This window comes from Balearica regulorum, chromosome 3, assembly GCF_011004875.1.
Source record: "Balearica regulorum gibbericeps isolate bBalReg1 chromosome 3, bBalReg1.pri, whole genome shotgun sequence".
Taxonomy (NCBI): Eukaryota; Metazoa; Chordata; class Aves; order Gruiformes; family Gruidae; genus Balearica; species Balearica regulorum.
In genome coordinates this window covers 108,467,157-108,490,576 of record NC_046186.1, presented here as the reverse complement: position 1 = coordinate 108,490,576, position 23,420 = coordinate 108,467,157, and the positions used below count along the sequence as shown (strand labels likewise).

The 23,420-nt window shown below is 41.2% G+C and overlaps 1 long non-coding RNA gene across 1 annotated transcript in view; it reads right to left on the bottom strand.

Annotated features, from left to right (window-relative positions):
* The window catches only part of LOC142601323 (uncharacterized), a 36,777-nt gene extending 14,773 nt beyond the window's left edge, over nt 1–22,004 (bottom strand). Inside the window, exons 1-2 of the long non-coding RNA XR_012834927.1 lie at nt 21,924–22,004; nt 15,656–15,757 (exon numbers count right to left, since the gene is read on the bottom strand). This is a non-coding gene — a long non-coding RNA (uncharacterized LOC142601323). The remainder of the gene's footprint in view (nt 1–15,655; nt 15,758–21,923) is intronic.
* Between the last annotated feature and the right edge of the window lie 1,416 nt (nt 22,005–23,420).

Below are 23,420 nucleotides of genomic sequence, written 5' to 3'. Positions count from 1 at the left end.
AATTAAAGGGTATTAGATGTAGGGGAAAAAACCCACAAACAAACAAAAAAGAAAACCCAAAAAGAAATGCTTGTCTGCACAGGATGCAGTCAACCTGTAGAATATGCTAAAGAGAAAGTCATAGAGTTAAATACTGAAGCTGGATTTTTGTAAGAGTTTGCTCATTGTGTGATTATTAATAACATGCAGAGCAGTGCCAGGTAACTTAAAGCAAATCAAATTTCAAAGCTTCCTAGGATAAGCCATTCCCTACCAGGGTCAGCAAGACATGCTGACCTTGGGATGTAAATGCTCAAACAAAATCCCACCACTAACTGGGAGCATTACAGGGATGTGTTGCCATCTGCGAGAACCGAATACTGATCCCTGCTGGAAACCAGGCACTTGCCATTCTGACCACTGCTTATGCTGCTTCTCTGTGACCTTGGTGCTATTTGTACTTGTCAATTATGCAGTTCCCGTTCATCTGGGTATTCAAATCTGAGTATTTCTTCCTGTGTATAGTCAGGGAAAAAGTGATGTGCATCCCTATCCACACTGCTGGAGAATTATTGAAGGTCAAAGCTAGGATAACCAGCATTTACTTCATGCAGGGTTGCTGTTATCTGAGCAGTTCAATTAAGATGAGGCTGAAAGGAAAGCAGCTGGGGCTTTAAAAGCTCTCATCTCTCAACAAGCCCATCTTCATGCCCCATTTTATCTGCTTGCCTCCTGTTCTCAGAGAGCCCTGGGATTCCCCAAAATGTATTCAGTATATGGGGACCTTCAGTTACTGCCCCACCCTGCCTTTCCTTACAGGGATCTTTGAGATGTTTCAGGAATTTAGCAGGTTGGAATGAACAGGAACAAAAAAAATTACATCAATTTCATTTGGAAAAAATCAGCATAATTTTTAAAGAGATGATAAGGAAATTCCTTCTCTCCTTTTTCAACCTGCTACATTCATTAGTTACAAGAACATTCTCTGCTCACATCAACCTTTGCATCTGCATTTGACTCCCCACAAGATGTGATGCAAGGCAGTCCTTCCTCGTTTCTGTGGGACTCCTGGCTGAACACTCCTGAGATGCAAAGACAGCACTGGGCTCAGCGTGAACTGTAGCATAACAGCTACACGCCAGCTGGTGAGGGACATTACAGCATTGGTGACCAGCTTTGAATAAAAGCACAGTAGTTTAAGCATTTATTCAGGAAGCGAGAGATGAGGATTCATTAGGAACGTGCCCAGAAAGAAACCTGAGTTTGGGTAGCAGGCACGGATAAAGCACTCCTGTCTCTGCTGAAGCTATCTCCTGTGCAACAAAAAATGCAAAATTCACATGCCATAAAAAAGGAAAGAGAGAAAAACACCAGGAAAATGAGTGGGAAAGTGCTGGGTGAGTTGGAGGTCAGTGGAGCAGGGGAGCAGGAGCATATGCTGCTGGTGTGGAGTGGGCTCAAGGGCTGAGGGACACAAGTATTCTGCATGCATCCTCCATTACCAGCTGGAAGCACAGGTGAGAAACACAAGGGACTTCCTATTGTGCGCTTATTTCAATTGCTACCTCTTTACTTCCAGAAGTAGCAGGGCTAAAGGCTGCAAATCACATTCTGGCTTACTCTAACTGGGCCAGACTCTAAGGAGTCTAACTCTTCACTTAGAAAGACAAAACCAATTACCCACACTCTACTTCTGAGGACAAAAAGACCAGCTTGCTAATGAGGGCCTAAGAGAAGCCCATTCCATCTGAAAAGACAATTTCACACCATCCCACTGTTCATTTAAATGTCTCCTTTAATAGCCATCTTTTTGTCTATTAAGAGTCAGAATACAATATTTATTCCTCTTGCCCAAAGTGTGGCCCCAAGGATTTTAATGGTAACACTATTTTTACTGCATGTAATGGAAAAGGAGATGACCTCTAGATGGGATTTTGAGAAATTTTGCAGTCTGGATCATATGCTTTACCACAGTCTTTCCATTTGGCTTGGGAGCTACATAACAATATAGATCGAAGTCCAGAACTCAGGTGTTGGAAGAGAGGGACAGTTTTATCTATTTGCCACTCTAGTTAGGTTCCATTTACTAATTGGGCCTCCTTGCGCAGAAACAGGACCAAAAATCATCCATGGGAGAAAACTCCTCAATGCAAACTAACAAAACAACCATAAAAAGAGGTCTTGTTTTATGACATGCTCCATTGGTATTGCAGCATTCTGCCTATGTGGGCATATTTTCTAACACATTATGCAAAAACAAGTCAGGGAAGATGCTGAGGATTGTAATTTTCTAATTTAATTCTGCCATTTCCAGTAATGGAAAGCCATACTATGGCTATTTATCTTCATAAGTGACAGATGCATTTCATTAAAACTTCCTTAAATAATTTCTCATGGCACTTGAAGGAGGAAAAAAAGGAGTGAGAAGATATCTATTTTGTAAGCACACACACATCGATGTTTTGAGAGCTGTTAAACACGCAAATGATCTATGACATTGCATTAAAGAGGTCAAGTAAAAAGACATTTGTCTGGTGTTTTTTGAAATGTTGATGCCTGTTGAACACATCATGAAACAATCTGACATTGACTGTTGCTGGATGAAAATATGCTAATAATATCACTGTACAGTGATATAATGACTGCCACTTGGGAGAATCCCAAAGCTCGATGTAATGCTATGACACACAGATGCTTCCCCTCCAGATACTGCTGAAATGCTGCCATGTAGGAGCAGGGGGATGCAGCAGCTGTAGAGCAAATGACTCTGCAGAATAATTTGGCCAAGAAGTGAAGAACTTTGTATTCAGTTGAAACTGCATTTAAATAAGCAATGTTCCAGGGCAGGTGAATATTCACCTAATTTTCTTTCTGTGCCAGACAACTGATAGTGGAGCAATAAAATCTCTTTTGAAGAAATCTGCATCATGTGCTGATGCACTTCTAAAGGGTGGACGTTCTGTGTAAAGTCCTGGCCCAGGTCTTGACATATAGAGTTGCAAGGAAGCAATGAAGGCATCAAGGAAGGGAGAGCTGCAGGTGAGATCATGTACCATTTTTCTGTTGTCCTCATATTCCATACAGTTTAGGGAAGCTTGGAGGCTTGCAAGAGTTCCTAGAGGGTCATTAGGTCAAGGAAAATCACTGGTGCATCTAAATCATTCTCCACACCCATTCAGTAAACCCATACAGAAGAAGATGAGATTGAGAGGTTTAGAGGTAGCACTGTCATTATGTGCTCCTCAGTTTCCCACTTAGAATAACTTTTTAACTTAGGTGGTTGGCTAAAAGGGGACAGAGTGGCAAAGAGAGCCTTTCCCAAACTCCTGTCTCACAAGCCTATCATCTGGTCTAGCAACTGCTGCCCAACAGTGCTGGCAAAAAGGCCAGTGACTAGGTGAGCTGCTGAGAAAGAATTCACCTCTAGAACAAGGAAGTACTCTTCCATACGCTGGTGGTATGGATGGAGAAGTTTTCATGGTCTGTAGACAAAGCTATTCTTACTCCAGGGTCCCCTTATTAAGGCCCCAGAGCTGTCAAGCGAGCTGGAAGAGTGTCTGCAGTCCCTGTTGGCATCCCCCTGGCACTCTGTCTATTTGGCCTCAGCACCTTTCCCTGACTCTACATTTGCTCTCAGCTCACTGAGCAAATAAACCCAAGTGAATCAGCTATTCAAGAAATGCTGCCCTCTTTTTGGTTCATGAATCTTGCAATCTCTTCTTAGTGTTATTTCAAACTACTCACTGAACACGCTCCATTTATTATTCTTGCCCAGTGGAGTTTGTTGACAAAGAAGTCATGGTGAGTACTAGAGCAGTGTAAATCAGCATGGACTAGACAGGTGGTCTTCTTCCTACACTGAGTGAAGAAATGCTAACTCTCTGACTAAAAAAAGTCACCTTCTTAATGGAAACATTAGCAAATGAGCCAGAGCTTGCTTCCTCCAGTGTGCTTAGAAGATGTGGTTTCCATAAGTAGAGTGCTCTTAGTGCTTTTCAGAAGGGCAGACCTACTGGGTTCAGAGCGGCATCAGCCAGGGCTTGGTACAAAAGGGGCCAGGATCTGCCTCCTCCCTCCACCCAACCTGGAACCTGCTATTAATGTCAGGGCATGCCCAATACCCTTTGTACTTCATCCGGAATCTACCTCCTTTGAAAACTCCAGTTCTAAAGGTATTTTATATCATGGTCATCCCCAAGTTACCTGAACCTGTTCCCCAGTCAGCACTGGGCCTCTCAAATAAAAGACCTCAATCAGCAGTACGAGTTCAGCACTTAAACTGGGGCCAGCACACTTAAGAGGTACCCTTCCTCTTCCCCCACTGCTCATGAAGTTAGTCTTTATCCATCTATTATGGCAATGCTGTCTGAGAAGGTGAGGCAGAACTCCTGCAGGCCTCTTCCCTTGCTCTGTTTTCTGGTGTTATTACCACTGATGCTTAGTCATGCCAAATTCATGACAGTTGCCATTGAGTCATGATGGCAGGTGGCTCTGTTTGGCCCTGGCTGCAATGGATGAGACTACCTATTTGGGCAGAGAGGACTAGTGCAGGGGAAGTCACGCAGAGAGCAACTCAGGGGAGCTGGGCTGGCAACAGGAGCTGATGTCAGCTCATCAATAAAACCAAGCTTCAGAGGAGGCTGAGCTTTCTTACTCATGCTCTGGTGTTCAGAGCATGACTCAACTCGTTCACACCACACAGCACTCGGAGGCCAGCCACACAGAAAGTCTTTCATCTGTGGCATTTCAGCTGGGCCGTTCCTGCCACCGCCTCTTCCTTTCCTCTTGTGTTTCTGCGCAGGTGATTAGTTAGGACTGACGTTCAATGCTTCTGTGGAATGGCTTAACAGTCACCAAAAAGCAGAAGTCAAGGAGGGAAGTAAAAATTTCCCTTGCAGTTAATCACTGGCCACGTTGTGGAACTCATCAAACTTTGAGGAAGTAATTGAAGCCATTTGCACTTGTGGAAAATGGGAAAGACAAAAGTACAGGAAATTGCTTGTTGTTTTGCTCTCAGTGTGACAGCTATGATTACTCTCTTGTTGGATGAGATTCCTTTAGAAGAAATGGCTTCCAGCTAAAGGATAAAGAGACCAGTTGGATTTTGTTTAGTTGGTTTGTTTTGAAAAATCCTTTTCATGCTTGCTCTGATCCATAAAGACAATCTCAGTGCATGCAAGAAACGCCTCCGTGGTAAATGAGGAGCTGTAAGGCCCAGCTCTGAACACACTGCTCTGGCAGCTTCCCCTGACAGATATTTAAAAGTGAGGAGGGTTAACTAGAGCACTTAGGGGATCTGAGACACACTAGAGAAAGGACATTTTTGGTCAGAAATTGTTCTTATATGTAAAAATGTAACTTTGTAATAGAAATGACAGATCTGCACTTTTGCTGAGTGTTTGGAATGGCCAGTAACAGAGACTTCATTAAGGTTTACTGTCAGATGAGGCACATGCAACAAATACAATAAATAGACTGTCCAGACATCAGGTCTCTGACTCTGAATGGAGGGACTGGTCCACCCTCCCAGGACGATGGATCCCCAAGGATCCCTCTGAACACACCCACAGCCCGTATTTCCTGGAATACCCCTTGGATTGCGTCCCTCTTGAGGTACAGGTTCATGTAGCAGTACATAAAATTGTATACTGAAGAAACTCAGAGTACTTCACAAAACTCCATGTACATAAAAAGCATCTCCTGCCAGCCCTTCTGTGGCCTCAGCAGAGTATTACAACATTGAAATCAGTGGTAATATACTAGACCAGATCTTCAGTGCGGTACCATGGTCTTCAAGCTATTTGTAGTTTAAAGTCTACATCAGTAGGAGTAACATGCACAAGGAGAGAGTGTCAAAGTTCTATTTCTCTTTTTCCTGCCTATTTCCTTTGTTATTTTATTATCACTGTCGTAGACCCATAGCACTCCTTTCTATCTCATTACAAGGATAAAAAACTCGAGTCAATTTGTAGTACACGATACATTAACTTGTGACTATGTATATGATACCAGCTGTAATGATGCCATCCACAATGACAAGTAATATCAGGTTAATACTGCTGGATAGAGCTTTTCTTTTCTAAAATGATACATTTAGTTTTTACATCTGCAGAGATGCTAGGGAAGAACCAGCAAAGAAAATAAAAGATCAAGGGGGTTTTTGTTTTATAATTTTAATAAGATTTAAATTCTTCCTTCCACTGGAGTTGGGCCTAGACAAGTGATGTAGTCATCCAAATACCATGGGGATGAGAGCTATGTAGCAACTGAAATATTTAATTAGATACTGAAATGAACCTTTTACAAGTGTCCAAGCCATTTTACATTAAAGTGAATGACAGCACCTTAAAAGCAGTGATAGAAGCACAAAAGTGACGACTAGACAGTTTCAAGGAAAGAAAATTAGCCTGATTTTTTTAAAAATTAAGATATGATACTATTTTAAATTTATGTGGGAATTCAAATAAATCCCTGTAATAACACTGCACTGGGTTCTGACATTTCTGATTGTCGGTAGAATAGAGAGTCACGTAGATTTGTCAGATGGCACATGAGAAAATGCATAGTATAGTGGTAAACATGACATGAAGGCAGGAGTTAAGTCCTGCTTTCATTTGTGCCATGCACACTCTTGGTAGAAACCACTTTTGGATGTTCACTAGGGTATATGAGATCAGAATTTTATACCATGACTTGCCTTTTAAGGCATGCCATTGCCTATGATGTTTTAAGGGCATCCATGTGGATATACACATAATGTTTCCATGATGATACACATGGAAACAGCTCTTCTGAAATCTGCACCCACATACATCAGTTAAATGTTTGGCTCTGATTCGGGGTTTTGTTTCTTTTTTCCTTTATCTATTACCTTTTTTTTAAGATGTTCTTTACATATCATGGATGGAGTTAAGGTTTTTGTTTTCACCTCTGCAGGGCCCATTTTTAAAAGTCATCTTGTCACTCTCTCATTTACTGCCCTTGCCCTCCCTCTTCCTTCTTACTCTGTTAAATCAGACTCCATTCTTCCTCCAATTGCTCTGCACAACCTTGCATTCTGCATATTGACCTTTCATACGCTGTCGTTTGGATCACCAGCTCTAGCCATTACATTAGCAACACACAATTACACCCTCAAGGTAGACTCAAGTGCAGATCCTACCTCTACATAAATACCTTAATGAATGGAAAGATGCTGATGTATGTTTGAAGTTTGTTTTCAACTCACGTACTAGAGAAGAAGGATTCTGCAGAGACTTGAAACCGTGGGTAGTGATGGGAGCATTTTCCAAATGTTTCTGTTCCACCACAGTGCCCTCTGTATGGTGCTGTTCTCTGAAGTGCCCAAGCATTATTTTTTTTTCTAGAGATTATTGCCAAAGCTGCACCCAGTTGTCACAGGGGGGCTGTCATATCTAGTGAGCTCAGATGGTAGCTCTCAGTTGGTGTGAGGACATGGCACTTTCAAAAGAAGTGTTCTTGGTGACTTACGTGATCAATTTTGCCTTTGGTATGAACCACCATCCTGATATGCTGTAGTTTGGTGATATCTGTTGCTCTTTTGGGAGTGTGATGCAGCCATTAAAGTACCTATGCCTTTTTTTTTTGTTGTTTTTTCTTTCAAAATTCAACATACATTTTTCTGTGAACAAGCCACATCAGAACTGAAGCAACTCTGGCCTCCCTCCCAACAAAAGCACAATCTGACAATGAAAGATGTTGGATCTGACATATGAAAGAATTTGCCCCATGACTATGTGGATAATGAACATACAGCTATGTGGGACATGATCTGATGTTTTCTTTATAGTCTTACATATGTGATAAATTGAGCAGTATGTGAAATGATGGTTTTCAAACAGTTCAAGGTATTGTTTGTCCAGATTATCATGAATAAAATTTGCTCACAGTTTCAAGACTGAGAATGAGCTGTCTTTCTCCCTTCTAGGAGGAATTCTGCTGTGAGAGAAGGGAATTGGAGAAAAGGAATGGTGTGAGGCTATCCTGTACCATCTCTGTGTAGAAAGAGATATCAGTCTCCACAGTGTCTCTCAAGGGCCCTTCTGGGTGTGTGATACTAACTGTGACATCTAGCCTACAGCAGTGATTCACCACAGGCTCCAATATCAATTCATGTCTCCATAATTCACCAAAATAACCATCAGGTATTACTCTGCATAAAGGCATGCAATATTGTTCTGCTTATGTTCTTTACTACATTGATTTTGCAAATGGGACCTCCTCCAATTTACAGAAGTCTAAAATCAGTAAGTGTAATAAAATTCTGTGGCGTGAGTGGCCAGTCCAGTATGCCTGTTTAATTAACCAGTTCAAAAGAGATGAGGAAAAGAGCCCACTTCTGAAAGATTCCAGAAGAAAAACAACTTATTACCAGTGAAGCTGCTTCCCTCCAGCATATTCTAGGTTATGCCAGTATTTGATTTAATGACTTCAGTAAAATCCAAAGTGAAGTGATGGAATGAGTGTGTGGAAAAAACAAAGTGTGTGTGTGTGGGGATTCAGCCTCTTTTTGCACTCATTACAGCAAGGTTTATTCAAACCTTGTCCCTCATAGAAAAGAGTTTCATGTCTGAGATCTTCCTGAGGAGGGGAGATGCTGGGTCAATCAATCACTGCCTCAGTAGATCTTTGCCTGCTTGCAAACACATGCAGCCTCCCATCTGAGACAGGTCTAGTGGCTAGTGCTGCCTGGTAACGAGGCTTTCAAGAGAGAGGGAACTTCAAATATGCAATGCCTTTTTGCTGGGCTTGAATGAATTAACTGCAGCAAAAACTAGGCATGCTCACAACATGGGGTCTGTCAGGATAAACATGACTGAAACTCTGCAAGGCTTTTGGAAGTGGGAGAACGTGGCATTTCTTTGTGTATCATGTACAGAAAGGAGAGCTGTTGCACAGACATTTGGAAGCTTAGGCCAATATTCATTATCGAAATATTTAAGTCCAATTAATTCACCTACTTTTTCCTAATTAATTAGACAAACCTGCTTGCTTTACAAAAAGCTGAACGAGGCAACCTATATTTGAGGGTTTCTAAGCAGTTTTATCCTATTCCTACCAGGGTTTGACATTTCTTTTTCCTTTGCAGGGTTGCAGTGCCACACAGGTAGTGACACTGCTGCTGGTACAGGATCTCCACAGCTCCCCTCCCTCCAGTCTGTGGTGTACTGCTCTAGCGTCATCCTTGCGGCAAACCTTAACTCAACGACCAAGCCACAGATCTGGGATGAAGAGTTTCTTTGCAGAAAAATGCAGTGTCATGACATAACCTAGGCTATTAGTGAAGTCTGGATGCATTTAGAACAATCATTTATGACTGGCATGAAAAGAATGAGGGGAAAATTACTACTTTTGATTTTGACATTTTCTAATATCCTTTTATTTCTCATCCCAGCGGGATCTTTCAAGGCCAAATTCAGTCAAACTTGCTTTTCAAAAGTTAAAACAAATGAGTCTCTTTGAATAGATTTGGATAGGAATCCAATCAAAATCTCCAAGGTTCTCCAAACACACAACTGAAACTCAAAACTAAAGCCTCCTGGTCGGGTTTCACTCTGGGTCACCTCAACCAGATACAATTTTTCCTGCTTTATCCATGCTGTTGCAGAACAAACTGTTTGCGCAGGTCAACCATTAGAACATGCTTCCATATTTATCTGGCTCAAGAAGCGAGTGCTGGTGGAAAGTACACGTTCCCATGGAGACACTTTTAATGCAGAACATAAAAATATACAATAAAAATATTTATGCAAAATTTGAAGAATGGGCTGTGAGCTCTCAGCATATTATTCTGTTTTCAGTGAGATAAGCAATTTTTCATATGCTTTGGCAAATTTTAGCCTAATTAAACAAACAAGTAGGTAACTACTGATAGTATATGTGGATAAATTAGAGCAATAATCTAGTCATCCATTCCAAACCTATCCAGAAATTTATGAGGACTTTGATGCGGTGCAGATGGGCCCCTTACAGCAAAGATCATAAGCAGTCTGGAGGACTCAGGATTCAAAATTTACAGTCTATGAAAATTTGCCAGTTTTGTTCAGTTGTAGTAACAGGCATGCAGAGCAGTAGTGAAAACCATCACCACATGCATGGTGGTCACTGTTACAAACTAAATGACTTGTTTAATCCACTGTGCTCTGCTGTCACATTTTTTCTTTCTCCTGAAAACTGACCTCTCTTTGTCTGATTCCACTCCTCATACTCCAACATCATCTCCAGAAAAGGGTCCAGGAATGTCAGCAGAATTCTCTTAATCTTAAGATTCCCCTTAATATCAGCAAAAGCTGTGAGCAAGGGGATCTGCTCATTGATGGCAGCAGGTTTCTGAGATTCTGGTCTGACACCACAAGGCAGCCTTGACTGTCCAACACTCACTCTGTGTCTATGTGGAGAACTATGGTTCGTTGAAGGACACCTTCCTTGCTTTGAAGGACACCTGCACTGGGGACCTTGGAGATTTTGATTGGATTCCTATCCAAATCTATTCAAACAGACATTCGTGAACTATCATGCAATTCTGGTATAAAAAAAATTCCCTCTTCACCCTGAATCTCAGCTAAGGACATTGTCCAGCGAAAGCCTAGTCACTTCACTTCCACAGGTGTCCCACCCTTAATGCATAAGGTCTGGATGTTTCGCTATGATGACATAAAATAGGATGCAGGGCTGTTAAACAAAAGAACGAGATAAACTGAGAAGCCCATTCTTCTCTAACTACAATTTTACACCTTTCTGACTCACATTCTGGCTTCCCCTGCCCTCCCCTTAAATGCGCTTTAACTGCTGGAAGAGGAAAAATCCATGTTGGATCCCAAGACTTGGACACTGTCTCACATCTTCACATCAGGAAACTCTGGCAGGGACTGCTACTGCTCCCTGATGTTTGTTCCCAGGCCTCCCACACATGGCAAGATACAGGAGGCTCAGTAACTTGGAGGTCAGAATGGTAAGAGATACAGATCCCTGATGAGAACGCAGGAGATGTGAGTCAGCTACGAGCAAGACCCAGATTACTGTGAACAACACACCATCTGAGTAATATCCTCTTAATGATGGTCAGAAAGCCAGTACAGCGCTCATATTAAAACAACGAACATCCATTTTCCAAGATCCATGGTAATACTGTGCCATTCAATAATTTGCATTCCAGCCTGTAAAAATCATCATTCTTTTTGCTGTGTATAGCCTTAAAAATTGGCATACTTCTCAAAAGAAAAGATAATCTTTTCACTTGTGATCTCAACCAGTAAAACAATCCTATCTCCTGCTTAACACATCACTTTTCACTTTGAAATCTCATAGTTATCATCAATGAATAGGCTGTATCTTGCTGAATGTATAGGAAAATTGAGGCAGCACCTGTGCTTTTCACACTCTGAACATTTGATCAACACAGAGAGTCAGGAGGATATCCACACACAACCTGTTTCCACCTCTGGCGAACACGGCTTGCTTGCCTATACACATTAGAGATGCAGAGGTCTTTGCACAGATTAAATTTAGACACTTACAACACCTGTTCACTTCTCCAGCAATGCTCATAGGTGGCTTTACACGTGGCGATAAGATGCACAGAGTCCCTTGTTTACAGTATATAGAAAGAGTTACCTTTGCTCTTCCAGTAACTCCATTTGAGACGTGATTAGACTTCACGATATGTCAAAAAGAAACTCTGAAATGAAATTAAATCACCACAGTACCATATGCCACGCTATGCCTAGGCACAGCAAGAGTGAGTTGAATTCACTATTGCAGCTGCCGGAGTGAATTTGTTTGCTTTTATTGGTATATGACTCAGCTTTAATATTTTTCTAAGAAGACAGTTCTTGATTATTTTATGGACAGATAAGTGACATTAATAACACAGAAGAATTGGTCAGTTCCTTCCAACCAGCCTGATAAACCTATTCTGTGTATAAAGGGAGGCAAAGCAAGAGTCAGAGCATCCAAATTTTCTTATTTGGAATGGAACACTCCTAACCTTTCTGCCCTGGACAGATTTTTCTCATTAGTGAGAGAAAGCATTATTCAGGGAGTAGCATACAAAAGCTGAAAGTACTGAGTTCCTATCCTAGGTCAGAATATTGCCTATGGTGATCTTCAGTAGCTCCTCCCTCAGCCTCAATTTGTTGGACCATGAAATACAAATAACCATTTCCCTACAGCACATATGCAGTAAGGCCTTATCAATCTTTCAATAAAGTACTTGGTGATTCTGGGATAAGAATATAAATGCAGAATTAGATACTGCTAATTTATACATGCTCCTGCTAATCAGATGTGGAATTGTCCGCAATCCCAAAATAATTAGTCTTACACCAGTGGAAGAAGTCTCCTGAAGCTTCTGGAATGAAAGGGGAAAGAAAGAAAGAGGAAAGGAGAAGAAAGGATGGATCTGCCCTTAGATATTAGTCGCACAGATGACCTTAATTCTCATATTTCCTAACCTCACATTTATGTGATGTTGCACATCACCAATATGAGTGGTTTCTTGTGAATAGCAACTTTATTTATTGCTGCTGAATTCCTTTTCCTTTAAGAAATAAAGGTCTGTTAGTGCTGGTATTATTGGTCTGCTCTCTCCATTTTCTTATAGCTTTGAACTAAATCCAGTCACCACTTTCTTTTCTTGTGAAGTGATACAGAGCGCTGTGCTTTGGTTCACAGGACTGCAAAGTGTCATTTGGTCTTTTTCAACTGTAACCACATAAAACAAAAGGACCTGGCTTTGCCACAACTACTGGGTTTTGTAGATCTCTCAAAACAATCCATAAATTAAATATCTAGGAATTATATATATTTCTGATACCATTTCAAACACAAGCATTTCCATTTCTGTAGGCTAACCCCTATTCCCTCCTCCCACAATTTCACATCAGTCCCTAATGCTATCACTCTCATCCTGAGGGGCTGTGTGCAAGCTGGGTATGTCTATTAGACGGAGTTAATTCCTTTCAAGCTCCTTCTGTGCAGGGCTGTGACTGACAGAGACGGCTGCTGTTTGCAAGTGTCAGTGGAGCATGACCTCGAGTTAATACACTGAATGATGAAAGAAAAAAATATTCATTCAGCATGTGAACTCTATGCTGATATTAGCCAGAAATACTGAGCACATACAAATTGCTGTTTTGTCAGCACAGCGCTTGGTGGAATTTTTAAATATTCCAGCTATTCTAAGCCATCATCTTCAAGGCGGGGGCAACTAAAAAAAGAGGAGAATCAAAATAGCATTTCCAATCCAAATGCCATTGTTTCAGATAAGAGGTTTGAACCTGGATGCTTAGAGCAATGCATGACCTCCTGGCAGCTGCAGCCCTCAGTTTGATGTGAAAGGACTTGCAGTAACATGCACAGAACTGTTTGCAAAACTCAGAGAAGGGACCACAAGATTTGTAGCCTTTCAGTGGTAGATGTCAGTTTAACTCCAGCCTGGCCAGGAGCAATTGGAAGTTACGAGGATCTCCTCAGTCTGTCTGTCTGCTGGTGCTAATTGCTCTCATTTCTGTTGCCTGTGGACATAAGTTGGTCTTCCAGATGCCATCTCTACATCTGGTGTTAGCAGAGCAGTCAGGGGCCACATAGGCCATGGTAAGTGACCTCTTCTCTCACCCAAGCAGTTCTGTCCAGAGCTGAGTCTCTGTCTGTCTGCATTAGCATTCAGGGCACAGATCTTATCTGTAGTTGGCTAAAACTTTAGAAGGTTGGGGAAAACCCCAGGAGAATATCAGTGATATTTTTTCCGATTTCTCCCCAGCTATATAGTTGGTCCTTTCTTAGAATTTAAAAAACAATGGAACTGTTAGGAGAGGCATTAGAAGAAATACAATTTCCCTCCTTCCTCTGACTAGTTCTAGCAGTAACTGTCACCAGAGACAGGATTGTGGAGAAGATATCAAACCTTTTTCTATCTGTACTTCCTATTGTTGACTTTGACAACTACATCTATTTAGGGTCAGATTCTATCATCCATTGCTGCTCTTAAACCAGCAGACATTTGGGGCAGACAATAAATTCAGAATTTAGAGTATAATAAGTTTGGTACTTTCAGTGCAAAGAATCCTCTGTTCACCTCTCCTCACTGCCTGTCTCCCTCAATGCATGGTTCTCTTGCCTTTGTATCTGACCCTGTGTTCAAAAACCTCTGCATTATCTGTTCCTCTTGCAGTCTTCACTGAATGAGCTGCTTCTCTCTATTTTCATTGTCATCTATCAGTTTTTTGAGTCCTTTAAAACAGCAAGATCCAAAGTGTTCCTGTCTTTTCTTAAAGGTGATCAAACTCTAAGACAATGCTTACTACATTCTCCTCTTGCCCCTCTTCTACCTCCCCTTTTACAGCTGCCTCAGGGAAAGGGACAAATAAAAATCTGCTTGAGAGGCAGAGGACAGTAAATGTTGTCTTTTGTGGAGGCAGCAATATCTATACTGGCGTTGCTGCAGCCCATTAAACGTAACATGCAGAGATCTTGGGGCTTCTTTCTGTTAATAAAATTTGCTTTTTTGTTACTAACCAGCAGCAGTAGCTCTTAAAGTTTTTGCTGAAGCCCACTGCTTATTTAATTGAGCCATTTCACAAGCAGATACAGTTTAGACTACCAAATTATAGGCAACACTTCTGTGTAATATCTGTTTTTTTCCCAGCAATCCCCATCTGACTCAACCCAGAACTGTTTAGTTTAAAAGACATGGACTGCAGCTCAAACTGATACAAAAAGTATCCCAGCTGATATTGGCCAGTCTGTCATTCTCCATTTGCTTTTTCTCTCTATTTGTTCATCTGCTCTGCCCTCTCACATGGTTTCTCTCTGCTTTTGGTGTGGGTCACTTACAGTGCTAAGGAGTAACCAAAGGGAGAAAGGAGAGGGCATCTGTATTAACACTTATGCAGAATTATATACTACTACTTGTAAAACACTTGTTCTAACGATGTGCTTTCATTCACTTGCTGTCGTGGGCAAAAGCCAAATGTCATTTGTTTGCAAGGACATGTGTACACAGAAGACTCATGCTTGCCGCTGACAGGATGGGTTGGTCAAACTGCCAGTGAACAACAGTTGAGTCAGCAGTACAAAATTAAAATTGAAAAAAAAAACCCCAAAACCAAAACAACAAAAAACCCCCAAACAAATGAAAAAAGGACCAGGCAGCATTTCCTAGAGAGCTCTGCAAGCTGGCTGGGACCCTCTTAATAGCCTTGCAAATGTTGTGAGCTGTATGCAGGCAGTTGCCACTAAACGGTGCAAATGGGAGAACTGCAGCAACTCACCATCTTTCCACAGCCTTAAGACTGGAAAATACCTCGAGCCTGCGATTCCGACGTGGTAAACTAGACTTGCTCTGCCACCTCCTGGCTGTACCCGATACCGAACAGAATTTAATATGCTAAACAGCCTACTTCGTATCTTGGTCCCTTTCGGGTCATGGGTCTGATCTAAAGTTCACTGAGATGACCAAGCTTCGACCTCGCCCTGGAAAGTATATGCAGAATGAATCGAGACATAGACAATGCCTTTTGGACCATAAATAAGAAAGAAAATCTTTGCTGACCTTACACTACACTCTACGCATACATTTTAAAATACAATGAAAACATCATCAGAAATCTTTCTATGCCTGCTTCCCATACAAATGTGTTTTATGAGAGTTTCTCACCTTAAAGGGGAGGGAGATCACTGCCTCTAGAGGTATCCCCAATGTTGTAGTTGTTGGACTTTGTCCTCCCAAATGTTTAGGCATCTCCGCTTCTTTATTGCTCTGTGGAAAGGAAGTTCTGTAAGCATACAAAAAAGGACTATATATTTGTTTGTTTTGTAACATGGGACTATAATATGGAAAAAAGCCTCTAGTTAATATTCTTCTTCTTTCCTTCCTAGCTTGCAATGTCTAGCAATATTTCCTACTAATGTTGGTGCAGGGATAGAGATAGATATTGACTTTCATCTCTGTACAGAATTCTGGCTTTACTGCTCCATAAACTGCTCCAAGAGAATAATAATAATATGATGTCACGATTTATAAGCACAATATAGTTTTTTACATTTTTATACAGTTTCAAATAGTATTTTCTTTCACAGTTTCCTTTTATCTAAACTTCTACTCCATAGAAAATCATAGAAAATCTCAGGGAGATTGTAAACCTAAGGACATATAACCTTTGGCAATATAAGCCCACAGGTAAAGAGGGAATGTGGGTTTGGAGCTCTTGTTGCTCCAAGTCTGCCCTTTAATCATCAGTTTACAGCTCAGGAGTACATCAGTTATTCCACATTCATTAAGGACTCTGATAATCCACTGAGTGATATTACCCTTTAGAAAGATTTTTCAGAAAATGTAAAGCTAGACAAAAGCAACATTGACTGCATTTTGAAACCCACATTATCTTTGCTTTGCAGCTGAGTAACATCAAATTCACCTGGTAGGAGCACATTCTTTCCTTGGTTTACATGTGTGTGAAGAAATGATGTATTTTTAATGAGATTTATTTTCATGACAGGAATTGCATTGACAATTTGCATTAAAGATAAGCTAAATTAGCTGTTCAAGAGTAGAACTAGCTTTCTCACATTTGTTTCCTTTAATTAACCCATATAATATGTTAATTTTGGATTAACCCCTGCCTTATGCGATCTAGGAGATCAAAGTCATCATTCCATAAAATCTTTCATCACCTCATTTTCTTCATGTCTGTTGACCCTTTGAAGACATACGTCATAGAGAAGAATTAGAAGGGCATTTTGCTTTAATGTTCTACCACAAAAATACAGTAACTTTTTTTCCTATTTTGTCTCAAGTGAAATGGCAATTATTAAACTTTTCAGCTGGACAGAAATTTGTATTTCCAGCCAGGTTTACTTTAAGTATCTAGTAATTTATTGGAATTATCAAGTCACTTCCCATGCTAATCAAAAATAAATTATATTATACGAAACCCTAGTGACCTCCAAATGGAACTAAACCTTTTAGGTCCCCAGTACAGATCTCTACCACATGTGCTAATAAGTAACTGGTAGCAGTAGACATCTGTTATCATCCATCGGGATCAGTTGCATGAAGGAGAAACTCAATCAACAAACTTGAGGGATGTAGGATACATAGTTCATCACCAGATAATACAGATATTTGTCAACAAACAAAGAAACATGGACACTCAGGAAAGCCTCAAATTGTTTCAATGCTGGGTGAGAAAGAACAGACATGGGGCTGTATAAATGCTGGTTCTGCTTTCTCCCTGCTTATTCTCCTTCCTCACAGCTCCTTCCTTCCTATAATATCAAGTCCTAGTCAACTTTTGCCCTTTGTATCTGCTTTACCTGCCTGCTGGCCCAGCTCCCCACTCCTCACCCTGCAGTGCTCCGCTCTACACAGAAGAAGCTGCCAGTTATGGATTGCAGCATGGGGCTGCACCCAGGCAGATGAGCTGGCAGGGAGAAACTGGAGGGCTGAAGGATGCTCACTGCAGATGTCACCAGCCAGAAATTCAGCTGCCAAATTCTAACGAGCTTCTGATGAGGCTGTCCAAATTAAAATTAGTCAGAGTTTATGATTTGGCCGATTCATGTTTTCCTGGAGACAGAGAAAGGGACTTACTTGATACCAAAAATGCTTTTTTCTATAAAGCCTGGCAGAAGTAAGAGCTCCAAGTCAAAGTATTGTAAAATTTTTAACCAGGTCAACATATTTGCCATACTCTTATTTTTATGTGTGCTTGAACAATTTTAGGCAAAATTTTCCAAAGTCTGGCTGACATGAGCTGTGGAAAAATGGTGCCTAGAAAGACAGTGTTATAAAACATTTTAGATACCTCTGCAACATCTGCCTTCTATCACAGTACCACACAGCCTAATGGCATCTCATTGCCATAATGGAAATGTTCCCCTTACCCTCAGTCCCAGAGCATGAAGCACAGAAGAGGCATCTTGAACCTCTTTCTTGACTCCAACAGTCACACCAGAAAAAATTTAAGGAACAAAGCACAATATACACACCTTACCCAAAGCATGTAAAGTCTAGGCCTGGACCCAGACTTGGAACAGGGAGTCTCTATACCGTTTAACTGCTAGCACAGCCCTGGCACAGGTCTGGTCTGGGTCAGCTAACACTCTTCCAGACAATGCCTGTGCATGGTTTGGGGGTTGACAAAGGCTACAGGTTGCTCCCAATAAGCAGTCTGGCTGCAGCTACGTTGTTTCAGAGGCTGCATGAGTTTAGCTGTACCTTGCCAGGAGTTTACTAGTTTGTTTACTACCTTATTGGTTTACTAGTAGTTTGTTTACTACTTTTCCAGTTTGTTTACTAGTAGAGAGAGATTCAAACAGGTTCATAACTCCAAAAAATGACTGTGATCATCCAGGGAGAGAGTGTGACTGTAGCTTACTCCTCACCTACTTCCCCTTCCATTTATCATCAAAGAAATAGGCCAGTGGTACTCAGGTTGTTAAACTTGCCAAGTAACACAGTTAAACTACCTATTTGGAACAAAAGTTTTTAAAATTACAGCAAAAGAATAAGGAGGAAGGTCATTTTTATTCCCATAGCAAGAGACCAAAAAGATAGCATATCAAGCACATTTTGGCAGGAGATGAAGCCAAGGATCATTGCTTGGAGGATTCAATAAATGTCATTAGCATCTGTACTTTTTCCCACTTTGTTCTTATTATGACATCTTGGCAAAGTGCTAAGAACTATTTATAAGAAAAGGTTACGGTTGCTGGCAGATAGGGGCAGATGGGATCACAAGAGCTTGAACCTGAGGAACATTATCTGCCAAATTAAAAAAAAAAAAAAGTCTTTGGAGCTAGTGAGGAAAGATCAAAAAGAACTAACATGGCAAAGTAACAACTGCAAAGGTAAGAATGACAGATGTTTTTAAATTGTGTGCAAGAGTCCAAGCAGCATAATGGGAGCAACAGTTAGAAAACAGAATTCTAAAATGATTTGAAGCAAAGGAAAACGGTAGGCACAACATCAAGGAACCCTTACAAATAGATAGAGAATCATTTATCTGGGGAGAGGAGTGAAGAAAATACTTAAATCAGTGCCATCCAGAAATGAATTAAAATCAGTGAGTTCCAGTCCAGAGGGAAACTTTAAAGTTAGATTTTGGAAAGCAAATATGGTTCAGTCTGTCATCCTTTCCCTTTGAATCCAGTAACAAGGTGCTGAAGCCTTGTGAACCTGTAAGGAGGAAGATAAACAAATTTGTCACCGATGATCACTTAAAGCAGATGACTAAGGAGGAAGGAAAAAGAAAACCACTTCTCTGGCATCATCAGTCATAAATCAGCCAGGCCTAACTGAAGGCTGAAAAACTTGGGGAATCTGACAAGCACTTAGAAAAATACACCAAAAATTTTTTTCTGACAGATACTGCAGCCTCCTTCAATTAGGAAAGTTTTAAGGCCTATTGCAGAAGCCACAGAATTAGAAAAAAAATATATCAAGAAAGAAAGAAAATGCTGTTCTGAGAATAGAAGCAAAAGCATATTCCTGTGTTTAGATCATTCAGTTAAGTTAGCTGTGTGGATTAACCTTGCGTGGAGGTGACGTGAGCCTGCAGCCAGATCCAAGAACTAATACTGTGTTGAAATGCAAATCTTGAGGAGCAATTATGCAAAAGCTCTTACTAGGCAAGTTTGGGGGGGGGAAACCTTAAAAATAAATTGTAAAGAACAGCCTGACCAGAAATGAGGCAGCACTGTGGGGAATATCAATTGCTATGCCAGGAGAAAGAAATGAAAGGAATGTGCTAAGAATGTCAACTATGACCCTGCTGCGAAACACAGAAGTTCCCCAAAGCACAAAGTGAGAGGGGCTAGCACTGTAAGCCACCAGTATATGCATCTAGCCCTTTCTACAGTAAAAGAGAAGAGCTGGGCATTAGAGACAATTGCTCCAGGCCTGGGAGAACGCCCTCACCTGCAGGAGAGAGCAGGGTCATTTCCAGAGTATGTCCTGGAGGTTTGATCTCTCACAGCTACACAACATACTATCAAAAACAAATGGGGCATTCTTCATCCCTGATTTTGCTTAGGAATAAAGATCAAGCCTTCAAACCTCTTTAGCAAGTCTGGATTAGGTGAAATAGATTCCCAGATACAGGCAGAGGGCTTTTGTGGAGTTCTGCACATATAGAAAACTCTGAGACCCAAACCTCTCCTAACCTGCAAACAGTCACTGATCACCTTTCTGATACTTGTTTGCTCAGGATAAAAGAAGCAAGCTTCTTTGTTAACGCTAAGTCCTACAGTAGTGTGGCTTCTTGTAATGACCAAGCAACCTCAGGTTCTTTTCTGCACCTTGATCCACTCAGAGGAGAATTAAAACCAATTACAACTGCCTAATTTTCACAATTTACATGGACCAATTTTTGGCCCTGTAGTAGATTAGTGCATGCAGAGAACTGCTGACATGTATGACATTTGGCCATTATCCCTGAAAAGACAGAAACAGAATCCAGTGAGCACCTTCTTTCTGCCTATGCTCAATATTCCCCACGTGCTGCCTGTCCCAAGCTTGAGGAAGGGTGGTCTGGTAAGCTCCCAGCACCAATATGAACAGCAGCCAGGACAACAGTATCAGCTCAGCTGCTTTCTGGACTGGAGAATCACAAAATGAAGAGATAAGAGCAACAGCCTTGTCTTTGATCAATTGCTGCTGTCTGTTTTCAAAGATGGTCCCTTCACACAGGGTGATGTGACAATTCTCTGACAGGCTGCCTGTGATCCCAGGCTGTGCTCTGTGTGTATTAGAGAAGCACTATCCAAATTTGTCTTTAGAGTTTCAGCCATGCAGCCTCTCTACAGTAGTGCACTAGTAAGGAAAGAGCGTGACCACATACTGCGTACAGAAGCAGGGACCAGGAAACACCGTCACTTTCTACTGCATGTTCTGCTGATCTCAGGGAGTAAAGGACCCGCCTTTTCTCCAGCACCTGTTTTGCATTTGGGAAGCAGGGGAAACAGTGCCCATGTTCCTTTGAAGAACACTTTGACTGGGGTGGAGTTAAGAGAGAACCAAAAGGAGACACTGCTGCTGTAGCTGAAGAGATGCAAACCTCCTTCCCAGTGCTGGATTGATATGATGTAAACTATACAGTTGTGAACTCTGTAACCTCATGAACTAGCACAGTATAAGATTAGAGGCATCTCCTTAACTCTGCTCCCTTGCATGTGTGCATCACAACACATCTCTGCTGACATGATTATATACGGCTTCTAAAATAATATAATATCAGGCAGTTTTGTTCTACAGCCTTATTTATTACTTCTGAGTCTGTTGGCTCTATTTAATCTTTTCCTGCCTGGAAGAACATCACTCCATCAGTGAATCAGCATCTCCAGAGAGGAAACGAAATGGAGCCCCGTTCATAATATACAGCAAATCGCTGTCTTAACACTCAGTTAATGTTCCACAGTGGATTAAGAATTATTGTCCTAGTATTTCAGCTTAGTCCAGATTTAGTGCCCCAGTGGAAGAATTAAGGAGTAGATGAAACAGTGCATGTAAAGCTAGTTTCCAGAGCAATAGAGGAGCATGTTGCTATCACAGTCACTAAGGCAGGTACGTAAAAATCACGGAGATGTCACAAAGCGGTTCTCTTTTCACAAAAGCTTGAGTAAGGGGAGAAAAATGCATTTGGATACCACAAGAGATTTCAGCAGTATTGCTGGAAAGCAAACAGATAAGCTGTTTAAACAAAATGATTTTAATGAGTGCAGTTATAGACAGAAATATGAGTAGAGCCTCCATGGTCCACGTGTTGTTATGCATCATCTGGTTAGGTACTGCCTGGATTGGCTACAAAAGAAACTTTACAGCAGCTGATGCACGTCCTAAACCTTTACTCACAAAAGATTCCCCCGAGATATGAGGTCTTCACTGAGGATCTAAATTTGAGAGGGATTTTCTCTCAAACTCCTACCTCTATCCATGGAATATTCCTGCAGCTCCACATCTGACCACTGTTCTCCCTTTCTCTTCTCTGCCTCTGACCAGGTTTGTGATGACTAAGGGTTGTTGCACTCTGTGTGTTCTGATGAGATCTGAACTGCAAAACCCAGGAAGAAATGCCCCTGTGGAGCTTCATATGATGCTCACTCTTCCTGCAGCTTCAAATATCAGCTGTGCAACCATGAGCTCACACATCTGACTCACTGCTTCTCATCTATTTCCCTCAACTCAGCTTTGCTTTGGCAATATTGCCACCCCCACGTCTCTTGCTGACTGAACTCCAAGCAAATTAAATCCTGAACTTTCTCTTTGACTGTCTCCTCTTGTTCTTGGTATTTTTTGTAACTAAGATGCTGCCATGTCCCTTTTCCTTCAGGTAAGTAGCCAGACAACTCCAGTTGCTCTCTATACTCTTTTGTACATTAGGCTATGCCTAAATACCGGTGATTCTTCTTCTGCAATGTTTCTAAGACTCAGGACAGATCATGCTCTTGCCCACTTTTTCCTTATCTTCTGCGTGATGTTATCTCCCCCCTTTCTAGCCTGACACTGCAGCCAGCCCAAAGTACGGCTTCTAGATCAACCTCATGTAGCCAAAAAGAAAGGCCTGTAACGAAGGCCTGCTTATATTATACATAATAAGAAAATGCAGCCAAGAAGAAAGGCCTGTAATGAAGGCCTACTTGTATTATATGTGATAAGAAACTATTCATTATTACTTTAGGTAGAAGGCTAACAATTCTTAGAATGAGCACCTGCTACACATCATGAGAAAAAGGAGGAGCTACAAGACACTTCAAGGTCCTTATGTACATAATTTTCAGAAAGGGAGGACATTAATTGCCTCCAGCAACATCCTTATCTTTCTGAGGCATATAGCAAACAATTACCAACACCAAAATATTGAGAAACGAGGGGAAATATAATTTGGGCCAGGGTCCCCACGACCACCGACCCATAAGCCCCCTACCCAAATTATACCACCTACTCAAAAGACAGAGGCGGAGAAAGGAACTGAGCATGCGTTCTAGTTTGCATACTAGGTGAAGAAATATGAACCAATTATTGTAACGGGGAGTGTACCACTTTGTAATATTTGTGTATAAATATGACAAGAGAACCAGCGTTAGGTGTGTCTGATTTGAGGAACTATCCTCCTGACACCCAGCGCTGCAATAAAGAAAATGCCTGCTTCTTAATGCTAAATTGGTGTTAAGGAGTTTTCTTTCATTCCTGAATTTCGGTGACACTCATGCCCTGCATAATGATAGTATCATTAACACTTTTCCCTTCTCATCCTTGATTTCCTACCAGAGCATTATTTTCTACACCTCTTCTTTCAACAGTGTCTTTATGAACCTACTTATATTTCTGACATTTACTTTGCTGTTCTCTCCTCCATTCTGACAACAGCGCTGACTCTTAGCACCAAGTATGACTTGTTTGTTTCTCTGTCCTCTTCCTTTCT